Below are 15,031 nucleotides of genomic sequence, written 5' to 3'. Positions count from 1 at the left end.
TTCTCAAGATGCGCTTCCGATGCCTGGACCACTCAGGGGGTGCACTCCAGTAGCCCCCAGATCGTGTGTCACTGATAGTGGTTGCATGCTGCGCTCTCAACAATCTTGCGCTGGCAAGAGGGAACGCAGTGGACAATGACGACGTTGATGCAGTGGCTGCAGCTACACACGATGAGTCCAGCAGTGAGTCCGAGGATGAGCACGCACAGGGAACTGTTGAAGGGGTAGACGCTGACCCGGGCATACTCCAGGGAGGCTGGGACACCCGGGAGGCTTTAATCCAACTAACCTTCAGCTAGCCCACCACATATGGACCTCCAGGACAAGCCTGGGCTGTAGGCTCCATACTCGATACCTAAGTGCAAAATCTGCCTGGTTAGGAACATTAACTAAGGGCCTTGTTAATAAAGCTGAATGTCCCACAAAACACTCATAACATTTTTGGAAACCATCCACCTACAGAAGAAAAGAGGCACCCTCAGCCACGGTGACATGTCTGAATTTAATATTACAACCAAAGAAAGTTAAGGAAACAAAATGACAAAGTCGTTAAAAATCACACCAACTCATAAAGACCTCATTGCGGGCCAACACAAAAGCACCAGTGATAAACTCATAGTGTGCCTAAGTTACCTTATGTTTACGTTTTCGGGTGCTACGTCTTGGTGCTGACCCCTCGCTGGGAGTGGCATCTGAGACAGCCTGCTCACTCTGCTGTCCTGTTGGCCTTGATGACCTTGGCGGTCGTCCACTGGCCCATGGAGCCTGTGCTGGCCCCACATGGGAGGGAGCTGCCAGTTCCACAGCTGGCATCTCCCCAGTCGTCGCAGCCTCACCGGATGCAACAGTTACTGTCAGAGGGGCAGAGGAGCGGCCGCCCTCATCCGGAGCACCCTGAGAGGAGCCCGCAGAGACGACAGGCAGCTGCTGTGCTGACGTGAGGTCGCTTCGGACCTCCCTGTTCACTGTGGATGGATGGGCACGGAGCTGGGAAACTTATTGCCAAGACCATGTCCCACATTGGCAATGACCAGCTGAGGTCAATGCCGATGTGAGGGCTTGCTGGTCTGAGCGCATCCCCAGGAAGCCCTGATAGGTCTCCTGGAGGAGCCTCTCCACGAGAGGTGCCACTCTCTCCATGGAGGACGCATGGCGCTCGGCCATGATGCTCATTGCTTTGGCGATAGTCCACGTAGACCCTCCACCACCGGCACCAAGTCAAGCATAGCCTCATGTATCTCCACCCGATGCTCCCGCACACCCTGCCGCATTTCCTACGCGACTCCAGAGGCACATCATCAGACTGAGCATCTGCCTGCTCCCCTGCAGTCTTCCAACTGCTGGCACCATGGGCACTCTCTCTCTGCCAGCTCCTCCAGCAACTGTGAAGTGCCCTCACCGCTGTACCCCAGGACACTAGCCGATGTTCTAATACCCACCGAGGTGCTAGTATCTGCGCTGGTGCCTGCCTGGCAGAGATGTTGTGATGCTGGTGAGACTTCAGGGCCCTCAGGTGTGAGAGGGGGCCCCTGCTGCTCTTCCTCCTGGCCCTGCTCCACTGATGCTGAAAGGAAGAACAAAGACATTGGATCAGCTAACATGGAGACAATGTCAATGTGCATCCCTGTCCACCGGATCATTATGCGCTCATTCTTCCATAAGCAATGGTCAAGCCATGTTGCAAACTTCAATCACTGAACATTCAGCACTGCCATGGCTGTTGGAAGAACAGTGGTGACCTCACTGCTGGGCAACCATACCTGCCCGTGGCACCCCAGCCTCATTGGCACCGGTGAACCTGGTCGCATGGCGCCTCCTCCAATCTAGGTCTTCCTGCTCGAAGAGGCTGAGGATCGCCAACTTTGCTGAGCCACCAACAGTTATCACCTGCTCGGCGGTATTATGTGCATTCTTTTCCTGGAAAGGAGAGAAGAGCATTGATTAGTGCTACTTGTACCTGGACTCTCTTTGCGGACGGCCCACCCCAACCAGAGTGGGACATTGCAGGGCTCCAGTGTCTCCTCACCCCGCTGCTGCTGAACACACACAAAGATGTCCCATGTCACCCCCTCCCCACCCCAACCCCACCCCCTTGGCCAAATGCTGCCTACATCACATTAGGCACCTCATGGTCTAACCTTCCATAGCAAGGAGGTGCAAGCACGTGGAGCGCAGAGAACAGCAGATCTATCGGTGCCATGCTGCCTTGAAGCTCCCCTCCCGGCATGTCATCACCCTGACTTTGACATGTCCTGGAGTTCCAGCACTGCGCCGAGGTGCAGCTCCTGCAGGTTGCCCCCGAAACATTAATGCAGGTCCCAGTGAACCACATGCTGCGGGGGCAGAACCCATCTCTTCACCACCCTCTCAGGGTGACCTTGGCATGGGCAATATCTGCTGGCCCACCCAGCAAAGGACACATGCTGTCAATGATTCAGTGCAGTCGCTACACTCAGAATGGGGGGGGGGGGCGCCAGGGGGAAAGTCTACCTGTTGGATAAATGTGACCAATGCCAACATGGTGCTCACCTTTCCTGAGCGCAATAGGTCGTTGAAGCGTTTGCGACACTGGATCCAGGTGCACCCCAGCACGTCACGGGAATTCACCACCTCCACCAGCTCCTCCCAGGCACGTTTAGTCATGTGGGGGGGGGGGCCTCCTCCTCCCATCCTGGGGTACGAGGATCTCCCGCCGTGCAGCCACCTCTTTGAGGAGGGCAGCAAGGCAATCATCCGAAAAACGAGGGGCACAGTGCCCCCCTGCCCTACCCTCCTGCCTGGCCTGCTCACCAGCAGCGCTCTGGGGAGCCCTTCCACTGGCCATGACTCGCAGCCTTGGAAAAGCTGCAGCATCTTTTTAAACCAGGCCATCGGGTCGCCATTGGACCCGGCAGTCATTGCAGTCCCGACACAGCCCATCCATTCCCGCTGTCCTTGGGAGCTGCGATTCACGCTGGGCGGGCCTTAATTAGCCTGCCCGCGTAAAATGGCAGCGCGGACCCGATTGCCGGCGGCAATCTGGTCCATGCCCGCCTACGCCCGCTCCTGCTCCACCCACCCAACAGACAGAAAATTTTGCCCATAGCCTCATCTCCTTTGTACATCTTTCTCCCTTTTTAATGCAAATTCCACTGTTCCGATATGTCTTTGAAACTTTACATTTCTTATAATATAAAAATGTCACAGTACTAATTTGACTAATTTTACCATTAACCTTTGGGAAAAATAAACACACTGTTTGGTTTAGCTTCTTTTTGGCTGGGTGTAACATCTTACCATGTCTTTCAAATTCAAACTAACTTAATTTATCTAAAAATGCAAATTTTCCTTATACCTCGCATTCTAAAACTTCCGCTATATTTACGTATTGAGCATTTCAAACCTAGCTTCAAACTAGGACTCAAAGCCTCCAGATCAGCTGCCTCCAATTCAATCAACTATCCAAACCCCTCTAATATCTTACTTTTACAATAAATCACAATAATATTATGAGAAGTATTATATTTTGATGACACTCAATGGATCATTAGTTTTTAGAATTCTCTACCCCAGAGAGCAGTGGAGGCTGAGTCATTGGATATATTCAAGGCTGAGTTAGACATATTCTTGATTTACTGGGAAGACAAAGGTTATGCTTGGTAGGCAGGAAAGCAGAGTTAAGTCCACAACCAAACTAGCTATGATCTTATTGAATGAGGGAGCAGACCTGAGGGGCAAATAGCCTACTCCTGCCCCTATTTCTTATGTTCTTCCATTCTCCCCCAGCTTTCTTGCCAGTTATCTTAATTTCTTGTCCTCTGGTTACTGACACTCCTGCCAGTTGTAACAGTTTTTCCCTATCTGCTCTATCAAATCCCCTCATAATATTAAACATTTCTATTCAATTTCCCCTGAACCACTCTTTACTCTAAATAGAACAATCCCAGCTTCTTTAGTCTCACCACAAATTGGATTACCTCATCCTTGATACCATTCTGATAAATGTCCTTTGCACCAAGGCTATGACATCCTTTATAAAGTGTGGTGCCCAGAATTGGATGCAATACTCCAGCTGAGGCCTAAGAAGTAATTTATAAAGGTTTACGATCAATTCCTTACCTTTGCAACTTTTTATAAAGCCAAACATTCTTTTTAAACAATTTTATCAACATATCCTGCCACCTTCAAAGATTTCTGCATGTGAAATCTCAGGCCTCCTTGTTCCTGCATCCTCTTTGAAATTGTACAATCTAATTTATAAAGCCTTTCCTTTTTCTTTCCCAAATATATCACTTCATATTACTCTGCATTAAATTTCATCCGTCTTGTATCTGCCCATTTCACCAGTCTCATTTCACCTCTTCAATTAATCTCAAAAATCTCCAAAATATCCTGATGAAAGTTCAGACCTGAAAGATTGGGCGGAATTTTCCGTGCCCATTGGCGGCGGGTATGTTTGGTGGCATGAGCAGACAATATGGCGAGAAGGCCAAAAATCGGTCTCATGACATTGTGAAACCAATTTGCAATCGTCCGCTCTGCCCATCAATGGCGAGCCACATTTCCCGCCATTGGACATCAGGAACTCCATTGTAATACATCTAGATATCATTACAAGCCCAGCTCACTGGAATCATTTCCCCATGCTGGATCACCTGAGCACAATTGCACGCCCACATGTTCCACAAATGTACATAGGCAACGAGCACCTGGCGAGCTGCACTTCGCTCAGGACTTAGAGGTTTATTTTCCTACCTTGCTTCAGGCAGCACCCATGGTCATCAGCGCCAGGCTTTGCAGGCAGCACTACATCACTTTTAGAGGGGCTCACGGGCAAATTTCTACCTACCAAACCAGCCATAAGACACGGGTGGCTTTTCAATGACTGCAGGGCCAGGGCTTGCTTAGGGGAGGGGGAGAAAGTGGCCTCAGGCAAGGGAAGAGGCTGTAGGACGAGGGCTGTACTGGGGAAGGGGGTGTAACCCAGGGTGTGTGTGGGGGCACAAGTTGATCTGTGCAAGTGGCCTGAAGATGGCGAGGGCTGAGGAGGCAGTCTCCAGAGGATATCAGGCCAGATGGAGGTGTGAGGGTATGTGTGAGCGAGTGAGTAGTGATGTCCCTTGAGATGGCAGTGAGTGAGATATCAGTGAATGTGTGATGGGCTTGAGTGTGTAAATTTAGAGTGATGAGATGGTTGCCTTATCCTGGCGGCATGGATGAGATCATTCATCCTCTTTCTGCATTGGATGGCCAACCTCTTCTGTGCAGCATTGGCACTGATCACCACTGCCATTGCCTTCCAAGCCAGAGTGGTGAGATTGCTGGACCTCCTGCGGCTAGAGTGGGGTAGAGGACATTGTGGCGGGCTTCCACAGTGTCCAAACAATGTTTCAGGAGCGCGTCACTGAATCAGGGGCCTGTGGTCTTCTTGCCTTTTGGGCCAGGTCTTCTGTGAAGCAGTCCAGGACTGGAAGCACTGAGAGGTGTGCACATGGCTGCACTTTAAATATGGCATCCGGCGCGAGGAGGTGGCAAGGTGACAGCGTGGCAGGCAAATGAGAGCCTGCCCCCCATCAACACAGTTATCATTCCTGGGAATGCGTAATTAATGAGGCGGGATTGGGACAATATGGCATGAAAAGCCACCATGGCGGCCGGCGGGTAAAACGTTCTTTTTCCCACCCGCTACTGCACTTCGGGAAAATTTGGGATGATTCCGCCCATTAACTCTCTTTCCCTCTCCACAGATGCTGAGAATTTCCAGCTTTATCTATTATTATTTCCGATTTCAAGCGTGCATAGTATTTTGCTTTTTTATTAAGGTCTTCCTCAAGTTGCTACTACCTTGCTCTTATTTTACCACTTTTCCAAAATTTATGTCACCTGCAAATTTTGAAATAATGCGCACTACACCCCAGTCCAGGTTATTAATATATATCAGAAGGAGCAGTGCTCTCACTACTGACCCTTGATGCACACCACTGTATACTCCCTCCAATTTGAAAAAGAATCATTCACTACCAGTCTATGCTTTCTGTCTTTCATCCAATTTTGTATCCACACTGCTCCTACCCTTTTAATTCTAGCGGCTTCAATTATAACAAGTCTTATTATGTGACACTATATCAAACACCTTTTGAAAGTACACACCATAAACTACATTATCTTCATCAACCCTCTGTGTAATCACATTGAAAGATATGATCAAGCTAATCAGACATTATTTGCTGTTAACAAACCATGTTACCTGTTGTTTATTAACCTATATTTTTGCAATAGACAATTCATTTTAGCTTAGATAATTGTCCTCAGAGATTTTCCCACTACTGATCTAGGCTGACTGGCAATAGTTTCCTCTGCAATCTGTATTAAGTTTGATTGTTTGTTATCAACCTAACATTTATCATAAGCCTTCTTTTTCTGTTTTATTATAACTTCAATTTCATTTGGCATCCAAGGGGCTCTAGTTTTAGATGCCCTTCCTTTCACTCTCATGGGAACATGCATAATTTGTACCCAAACAATCTCCACTTTGAAAACCTCCATTCACTGTATCTACTGGCCAATCTTTCCAATCCCCCTGTGCTAGATCCCTTTTCAACTCTTTGAAGCTAGCTCCCTTTGCTCAGAATCTTCCCAGTCTTGTGAGGGAGCGCCACAAGACTGGGAGGATTTTCTGAGGAATACGCATTGGGTCAGCGACTTGATGCATTCCTGCCTTTGGGCAATCTTTCCAGAGTTAGGTCATCGCTGGCAGGGGCTACCCCTCCCCCTGCAGCAGTGGGTAGCCAAATGCATCATAAAGTATCCAATTTGGGATGATTAGGGACGCGACCAGGGCCTTCCTGGTGGTGGTAGGAGCTCCTACTAAGGATCAAGCCTGGCCGGTGCTTGGAGGTGGTTTGTTGGTGGTTGGTCTGGGGGACGCGCTAGACCTCCTATTTTAAACCCCCCACTGGAACCGCAGCCATTCATTGGCCATAGCTGCTGCTGTCAGCAATCCTATGGAGTGGTTTTCCCTCCTAGCCTCGCAGCTGTGACTGCTGTTTAGTCTTTTGAAGTTAATATCTCTTAGGAGGGTGCGTCAAGATGGAGGTACCTTGCGTCCTCTCTTCATTAGTGGCAGGGCCCATTCTTCCAAGATTGGAGGTCCTCTGATTGGGCCTGTCATCCTTAATTTGACGGAGGGCCAGTAGGCTGGCTTAATTGCAGGCACCCTGACAGTCAGAATGGGGTCAGGACCTGGAATTGATCCCGACTCATATTCATAACCTAAGAGCAAAAGATTCTACCCTTTAAGTTGAACATTTTCATGTTTGACAGTCCCTTGTCCTTTTCCAAAACTACTCTCAACTTAATGATATTGTGACCACTGTTTCCAAAATACCCTCCCATTGAAACTTTCCACTTGGCCCTAAGTCATATCTAGCACTGCTTCCTCTCTTGTAAGGCTGATAACATACTGACCAAGAAAGCTGTTTTATACACATTTCAGGAATTTCTTCCCCTTCATGCTCTTTGAACTGTTTTCCCCAGTCTATAATGGGATAATTGAAGTTTCCCATTATTACTTTATTCCATTATAAATAGATCATTATTCCACTGTTTTTCCATCCTTCTGAATTTTATCTCTATGCTCCTCCATCTCCTTCTCACTCTTTGGTGGCCTATCATATACACCCAGTCTACCAGCGTACCAATTCCTGTTCCTTTAGCAAAATTAAATAGATTTTATCTTTCGACCCTTAAGTACATCATGCCATTCCAGGGCTATAATAGTATCTTTGATTGATACTGACCCCATACTCCACCTCTCCCACCCACTAGCACACCCCCAACTCCTTTTTCTCCTTCCTTTTCCCTCCTGAATACATTGTAGCCATGAATATTAAGTTTGCTTTCCTTGACATGTTAAGTTAGGTCTATTTTTGCCCCTATATCACGACCCCATGTGGCAGCTTATTGGGCAGCTCTTGCCCAATACCTTGAATCTGTGTTCCCCAGTCCTTTTATCATCAGCTAATGGGGACAGCTTTTCTTTGTTTACTTATCCAAACCTGTTATAATCTTGTTCACCTCTATCTTATATCCTAATAGGTCGCAGATCAGCCATGATCTCATGAATGGTGAAACAGGCTTGAGGAGCTAAATGGACTACTCCTGTCCCTTTGTTCCCGAAAGTTTGTCTGTAGCACCTTAAACTTTTTCTTACCTATTTCATCGCTTCCAATATGGAGCATTACTTCTGACTGTTCCCCTTTCCCCAGCAGAATATTCTGCATGATATCTTTTAGTTTTACACTATCTTTCACTTCTGTTATTGACCAAGATTGTTCTTGCCCATTAGGGATATATATATATATATATAATTTTTCTATTCTACCCCAGGCACTTTGAACACCTTTTACTCTCCATCTGTTTTTTTTAATCCATTAACACTTCTACCTAGTCTACTGTAGCCAATTTCTGCCTCATACATCCAAAGTCAACCTCACCTAAATTTAAAACATTAGTTTGTGACTCACCCTTCTCCCTCAAATCTAATATTTAATTCAATCATTTTATGGTAACTATTTGTTTACCATTAGATTGCTGATTAATTGAGGATTATTGCTTATCTCAAAATCTAATACGTTCTGTTCTGTTGTTAATTCAAGAACATATTCCAGAAAACTGGCTCAAACACCATAGAGAAATTTGCTGCCTTTGGAACTCAGGTTGTTTGCTTCCCCAGTGAAAGCAAAAATGAAAGCCTCCCATTATATCCAATTTGTTTATGCAACAATTTTCTCTGATCTCCGTGTCTATTGATCCTGCTACTTCATCACTAGTATCAGGAGGTCTATAGACCATTCCTCCCAAAGTCTTACATCTTTTTCTATTTCTCAATTTCTACTGCCTGTTCACCTATACCCACATCCCCTTTTTCTAATGCAGTGATAGTGTCCTTTATCAATATTGCTACTCCTCCTTTTCTAATTTCCCTGCCCTTTCTAAGGAACTTATAACCTGGAATACTTATCTCCCAGTTCTGCTCATTTTGTAGCCAGGTCTCAAAGATGGCCACTATGTCACAGCTTTGAAGTTGAATTTACTCTTCTAGTTCATTTCTTTTATTCATTATACTACGTGTTTTTGTGTAAACATCTTAGTTGAGCAACAGACTCTACCGTGCCCTTTGCCCTGATGTTTTTCTCATACTTTTTACCTACTGCACTTCTTGTTTCCTATCACTCCTGTTATATGTTTATCATTTATTTTATTATTTCTTATACACTTTTCTGAACCTGAAGTATTTATATTACCTTTAACACCGTTGGTGATCTGCACTTATCGCTCATCCCTTTTTCTTATCTGTGGCTATTTTCACTTTGGTTTTTATTTCTGCCTGAGTCTTCCATCACCACTGCTACTCCCCCACACACAGCCCAACCCCTTTATTAGTTTAAAGTTTTGATTTCCATAGCTTGATTTATCCTTTCAACCAAGACCTTAGTTGCAACCTGGTTCAGGTGCAGCTCATCTCAGTGGTTTAGCTTTACTGTCGCAGTACTGGTGCCATTGTCCAATGAAATGGAACCCTATAGTAATCGGATATGTAATATACCTTTAAGACAAATGTTGTAATGTAAGATCACATGATCTTAATACCCAATAGCAGAGTAGCGTGGGCTACCTCTGTGAGAAAGTCTTGAGTTAGACACTGAAGAGTGAAGGCAGAGTTTTGAATTATGAGCACACCAGAGTAGCTGCTGAGTTTAGTTTGTAAATGAAAGCTTGTGTTTATTCTAACAACAATCTCCTGATGTTCTCTGTACCAACTCAGTCACCCTGAAACAAGCAGGCAACCCGGATGCTTTAGCCCCAACAAACCAAAGGGCACACGATCTAACAAACCCCTTCCTCAAACCAATCTTTCAGCCAAGTCTGAAGTGCTTACTTTCCTAATATGTTTTGCCCTGATGCTAATTTGCACATGGCTGAGGTCCAAATCGTTGATGTAAATTGTTACTAGCAGTGGAACATTGCTTCCCACTGTCTGCCACTCTGAATAACTGCCCTTTACTCCCACTCTGCCTTCTGTCTTGAAGTCAGCTAGAAGTCCATTCTGCTACTTGTCCCCTGACTCAGCATCCTCTGGCTATATTCATTAGTCTTTTATATTAAAGGCTGGGCTAGGCAAATTTTTGGTATCTCAGAGAACCAAGGGATATGGGGAGCAGATGAAAAAATGAGTTGAAGCCTAAAATCAGACATGACCAAATGAGTGGCGGAGCAGGCTCCAGGGGCTGTATGATGATCCTATCCTGCTCCTACCTCTTGTATTCTTGTGTTCACCTTACCAAAGGCCTTTTGGCCAGGAGTGGGAATTTAATAAGATTGATCAAGCAAGATTTTCCCTTTTGAAATCCTTGCTGACTATTCATTATTATATTTTTCATTTCGAGATAGTCTTCTATCTCCCCTTCAGTAAGGATTTCATTATTTTTCCTTCTACCGATGTTAAACTGACTGGCCTAGCATGTTCTGTTCCCCTTCTTAAAATAGGAATTACATTAGTTATTTGCCAATCCCACACTTTTTCTAATGAATTATTAAACATGTGTAGTAATGCCTCTGCTATCTCATCGCTAGGTTTTTTAAAAATGTGCAGTTGCAATTCATCTGGATCAGGGGCTTCATCCACTTTGAGGCTAATTAGTTTATTTAGTACATCCCCTTTTTTATTTTAAATTCCCTCCATGTCATACACTATACTGACTTTATTGTTGCTAAGTCCTGGAATTCCCTAACTGTGGGAGCTCCACAATCATAGGGCTGCAGTGGATGAAAAAAAAGCTTCACTTTCATAGAAGCGTACGATGATTACACCAGCGAAGGAGAGCAACTAGTCATTGAGTTGGTGCTGGCTCTCTGCAAGAGCAATTCAACTAGCCCCACTGCACCACCCTTTCCCTGTCACTCTGCAAAAGTATTATCTTCAGGTGCTTATCCTATTCCCTTTTGAAAGCTGCAATTGTATCTGCCTCCACCACCCACTCAGGAAGTGCACTCCAGATCCTAACTATACACTTGTTATGTAAAAAAATTGTTTTCTTGTGTCACCTGTTGTTCTTTTGCCATTCATCTTAAATCAATGCCCACCAGTTCTTGACCCATCCATCAATGAAAACAGTTTTTCTCTAACTGCTGTGCCTAAACCACTCATGATTTTGAAATCCTCTATCAAATCTCCTCTCAATTTTTTCTTCTCTAAGGAGGACAAACTCACCTTCTCCAACTTATCCTTGTAACTAAAGCCCCTCATTCTGGAACAATTCTTGTAAATCTTTATTGTATCTTCTCTAAAGCCTCTACATCCTTCTTAAAGTGCAGTGCCCAGAACACGACACAATACTCCAGTTGAATCTGAACCAGTGATGAACTAGTTTATTATAACTTTCTTGGCTTTGCACTCTAATCTTCTATAAAGCCCAGGATCCCATATGCCTTTTTAACCACTTTTTCCACCTTTCTCAACCCTGCCACCTTCAACAATTTGTGCACATGTACCCCCAGATCACTATGTTCCTGCACCACCTTTAGAATTGTTCAGTTTATATTCCCTGTTTGGCTGGAACTACAAAATCAGCCTTTTATTTCCTATCCACATCAATTAAAGTACTGTTTAGAAATGCTCTGATTTCTTTTGTTGTTTTACTTTTCAGGTACTGTGCCTACTTGATCCTCCCTAGTGTTCAGACTCGAGATCAAGTGCTCAGCCACTTCTGAGATATTTATCAGTTCTGGAGTACTCAGTACTGTAAGATTTAAGACCGGGAGTCACGCAAATTACCCAAAAGAGAGGGTCAAAGCCATAGATGATTTTAAAATAGTTTATTAAGAAGCAACAGTTTAGACATTATACATAAGCTAAATAGACAGAAAAAGCGACAGATGAGAGCGGTTTACTGATTCTGGAGAATGAACGGACAGACGAAGCCAATTTCTGCAGATGAAGGTGGCAGTCTCTGTTGACAGCAGCCTTCTTCTCTTTGTGCTTTATCTTCTTGAGCTGACAGAGATTTGAGAAGCAGTTGGCATCTGCCTGAGGAGGACTTCCCACTCAACCCCAAGCACCTGTCAATATACTTTATTTCTAGCGGTTGGCTGTTTACCCTATGACAATCGCTTGTTTGAATAGTTCTGGCCAATGACCAAAGAGGAGGTACCCATGGTGTCACTTCTCCTCTGTCCATTACTTTGGTTGAGGTCATCTTTCAGTTAATCTCATGTTGGGTGCCATTTGTTAACTCCTGCCAGACACTTGTATAGATAAGAGGGTGCACAAGGCACTGCAAGACTTCCTGAGAGCACCATTCTCCTTGGCTACTATCTGTGTTTTACCTCAGCCCCTGAATGCCAGGGACTATCTTTTTTTCCAGAGAGGGAAGAGAAATCCTGCTGGTTGGCCCCATACTGTGCCTATTAATTCTATCAGAATTCCACAATATTCTGAAAAGTACCATTTCTTATAGTGCCAAATGGTATACCATGTGCTTTAGTACTCTGTTTCTTATGTGGTGCCATTTATTCCTTCTATAAAATTGTATATGGTCCCTTCCCTTCTCATTGTTTCTGATATCTTTACCTTTGAGATATTAAAATGCCCCCAGGATCATTACATTACGATTCACTGCACCCCTTCTTTCTGGTCTAAGCAATTACTTATCCACTTGGTCAGATGGAATTACAACTGCCTCACTGATAATATTGAGGATGCAAAGCTTCAGATCATCTTTGCTACAGTAATTTGGAGCTCACCAGCTCATGTGTACCAAATTCCTGCCTGTGGTGCTGCTGAATTATTAGCCAAAAGGAAAACACTACAGATGCTGGTGATATGAAGATTAGGCAACATCTGGGGAGAGATCAGAGGGGTTGATGTTTTGGGTATGAGCTTTTTTTTCAAACCGTTAACTCCTCTATTATCTCTACACATGCTTCCTGACCTGCTGGGTATTTCCTGCTGTGTTATTAGTTCTATGTGGTATCACGTTCAGCTTGGGAGGTTAATGAATTCAACGACAAGGGAAAAGGGGGCAGTGATGAAAAATGTGATTCTGTGTTCTAATATTGAGCTGAAATAATAGGTTATTGAAGACTAAATGTGAGTGAAGTGGTGGTGAGGTAGACCTCAATATCATCAATATGCACATCCCTGTGCCTATGGATTGTGTAATATAGGCAACACATAGTTCAGAGAAAGGAAATCAAGCATTAACCTTGGAGGAAACCAGAGCCTACATTATAGATGAGGGAAGGGTGGTTATTTCTGGAGGTGCTCCGGTTCCACTTTAATAGATAAAACTGAACTAAGCAAGGGCAGTATTACAGAGCCAAACAATGGAGACACACTGGAGGAGATTGATATGGTCAACCATGTCAAAGGCTGCAGACAGCTGGGTCAAGGAAGAATAATGTAATTCTTTGTCAAATATACAAGAGTTGGATTCTGCTATATTACAGGGGAGTGCAACTTTAGGAGAAAGATTATTGTACTTACTCATTTTAAAGAATCTAGAAGTTGATCTTTGGTAACAGAGATCGAATTGTAACACAGGTGCTTGGGTCTCTTTATGCTTTTTGTGGGAAGTAATCTTTTTGATATCAGGCTCAAATTTACTCAGTGTTTTGGCAAATGTACTGGCAAGTTTTTGGGTGGTTTCTGGGCAGGACCTTATTTCCCAAAGTTCCCATTCTACAGTACCTGGATTGTAGTTTCTAAGCTAATATGAGTGAAAAAAAAAAGAATATTTTCATATGTACAGAGCCTATCATTGGAAACCACAAGACTTGTCACATTCTAGATAAAAGCAAAAAACTGCAGATGCTGGAAATCCAAAACAAAAATAAAAATACCTGGAAAAAATCAGCAGGTCTGACAGCATCTACGGAGAGGAATACAGCCAACATTTCGAGCCCGTACAACTCTGCTGGTTTTGTGTCTGACAGCCTGAGGGAATTTTTTGCTCTATACCCACATAAGAGTTTCTGAGTACCAGCTAAGGGATTCCTATGGATATTCCATGTATGCAATTATAATGGAGAAGGAGGAAGGGCAGTGCAAGATAGAGGAAAGGAAAGTGATGGAGCATGGAAGGATACCTTGCCATGTAAGGTCTTACTGTGCCCCCAACAAAGAAAGAATTTACAGAGTGCACAAATCCTATAAATACCATAGAGAGGTGCTTTGTGTTGGAATGCGCAATTCATTAAAGTTGCAACAGGAGAGCCGTGTCAGCAACTACATGGAATTGTGACTAGGATGATTTGCCCAGAATGTTCAGCCTGTGACTGTGAAGGTGAAGACCGCACTCATCTTTTATACAACAAACTCATTTCAAGTAACCACATGGGATCTGTGCACTGCCACCTAGTGAGGCATAGATTTATCAGCCATGTATTCATCAGGTAATGGACACATTTTTCAGAGAGTTGGGGAATTCATTCAGTTCAGCATGCTAGCAAGGCAAACACATGATAGGACCATTCACTTTTATCATGTTGCAGAGGTCCTCAAATTGCTGAGTGGCAAACATGCACCATTGTGAGCTCCTATCACTAACCTCCTCAACGTTCTTGACAGGAGGGGTACCACTTTTTGAATGTAAGGAGTCCTTCACAAGTGCTACATTTGCTGGAAATTGCCATGATTCATACATCCTCAGGAATTCTGTCCTCCCTGAGTTCTTCAAAGAAGATAGTTAACTGGACACATAGCTGAGTGAAAAGGTGTACTCCTTGCTTCCAAGAATAATGGCCTCTCTAAACATTGCAGGAACAGCAGCTGAGCAGCATTGCAAATTTACACGTCTCCATCAAAGTCATCACCAAGAGGAGCAACAGAGAGTGTTAAAGCTGTATTTTTGTTACCTTCATAGATCTGGAAACATTTTACAATATTCTCTGGACTGACTTACCTATAGCTTGCTGTCACATCCAAAAAGGCTGGAGAGGTGGGTTAGTTGCTTTGGAGACAAAGCAGCATGGAATAAAGCATCAGAAGGAC

This window comes from Cetorhinus maximus, chromosome 4 (assembly GCF_964194155.1).
Source record: "Cetorhinus maximus chromosome 4, sCetMax3.hap1.1, whole genome shotgun sequence".
Lineage (NCBI taxonomy): Eukaryota > Metazoa > Chordata > Chondrichthyes > Lamniformes > Cetorhinidae > Cetorhinus > Cetorhinus maximus.
Note: the sequence above shows the minus strand (reverse complement) of the source record.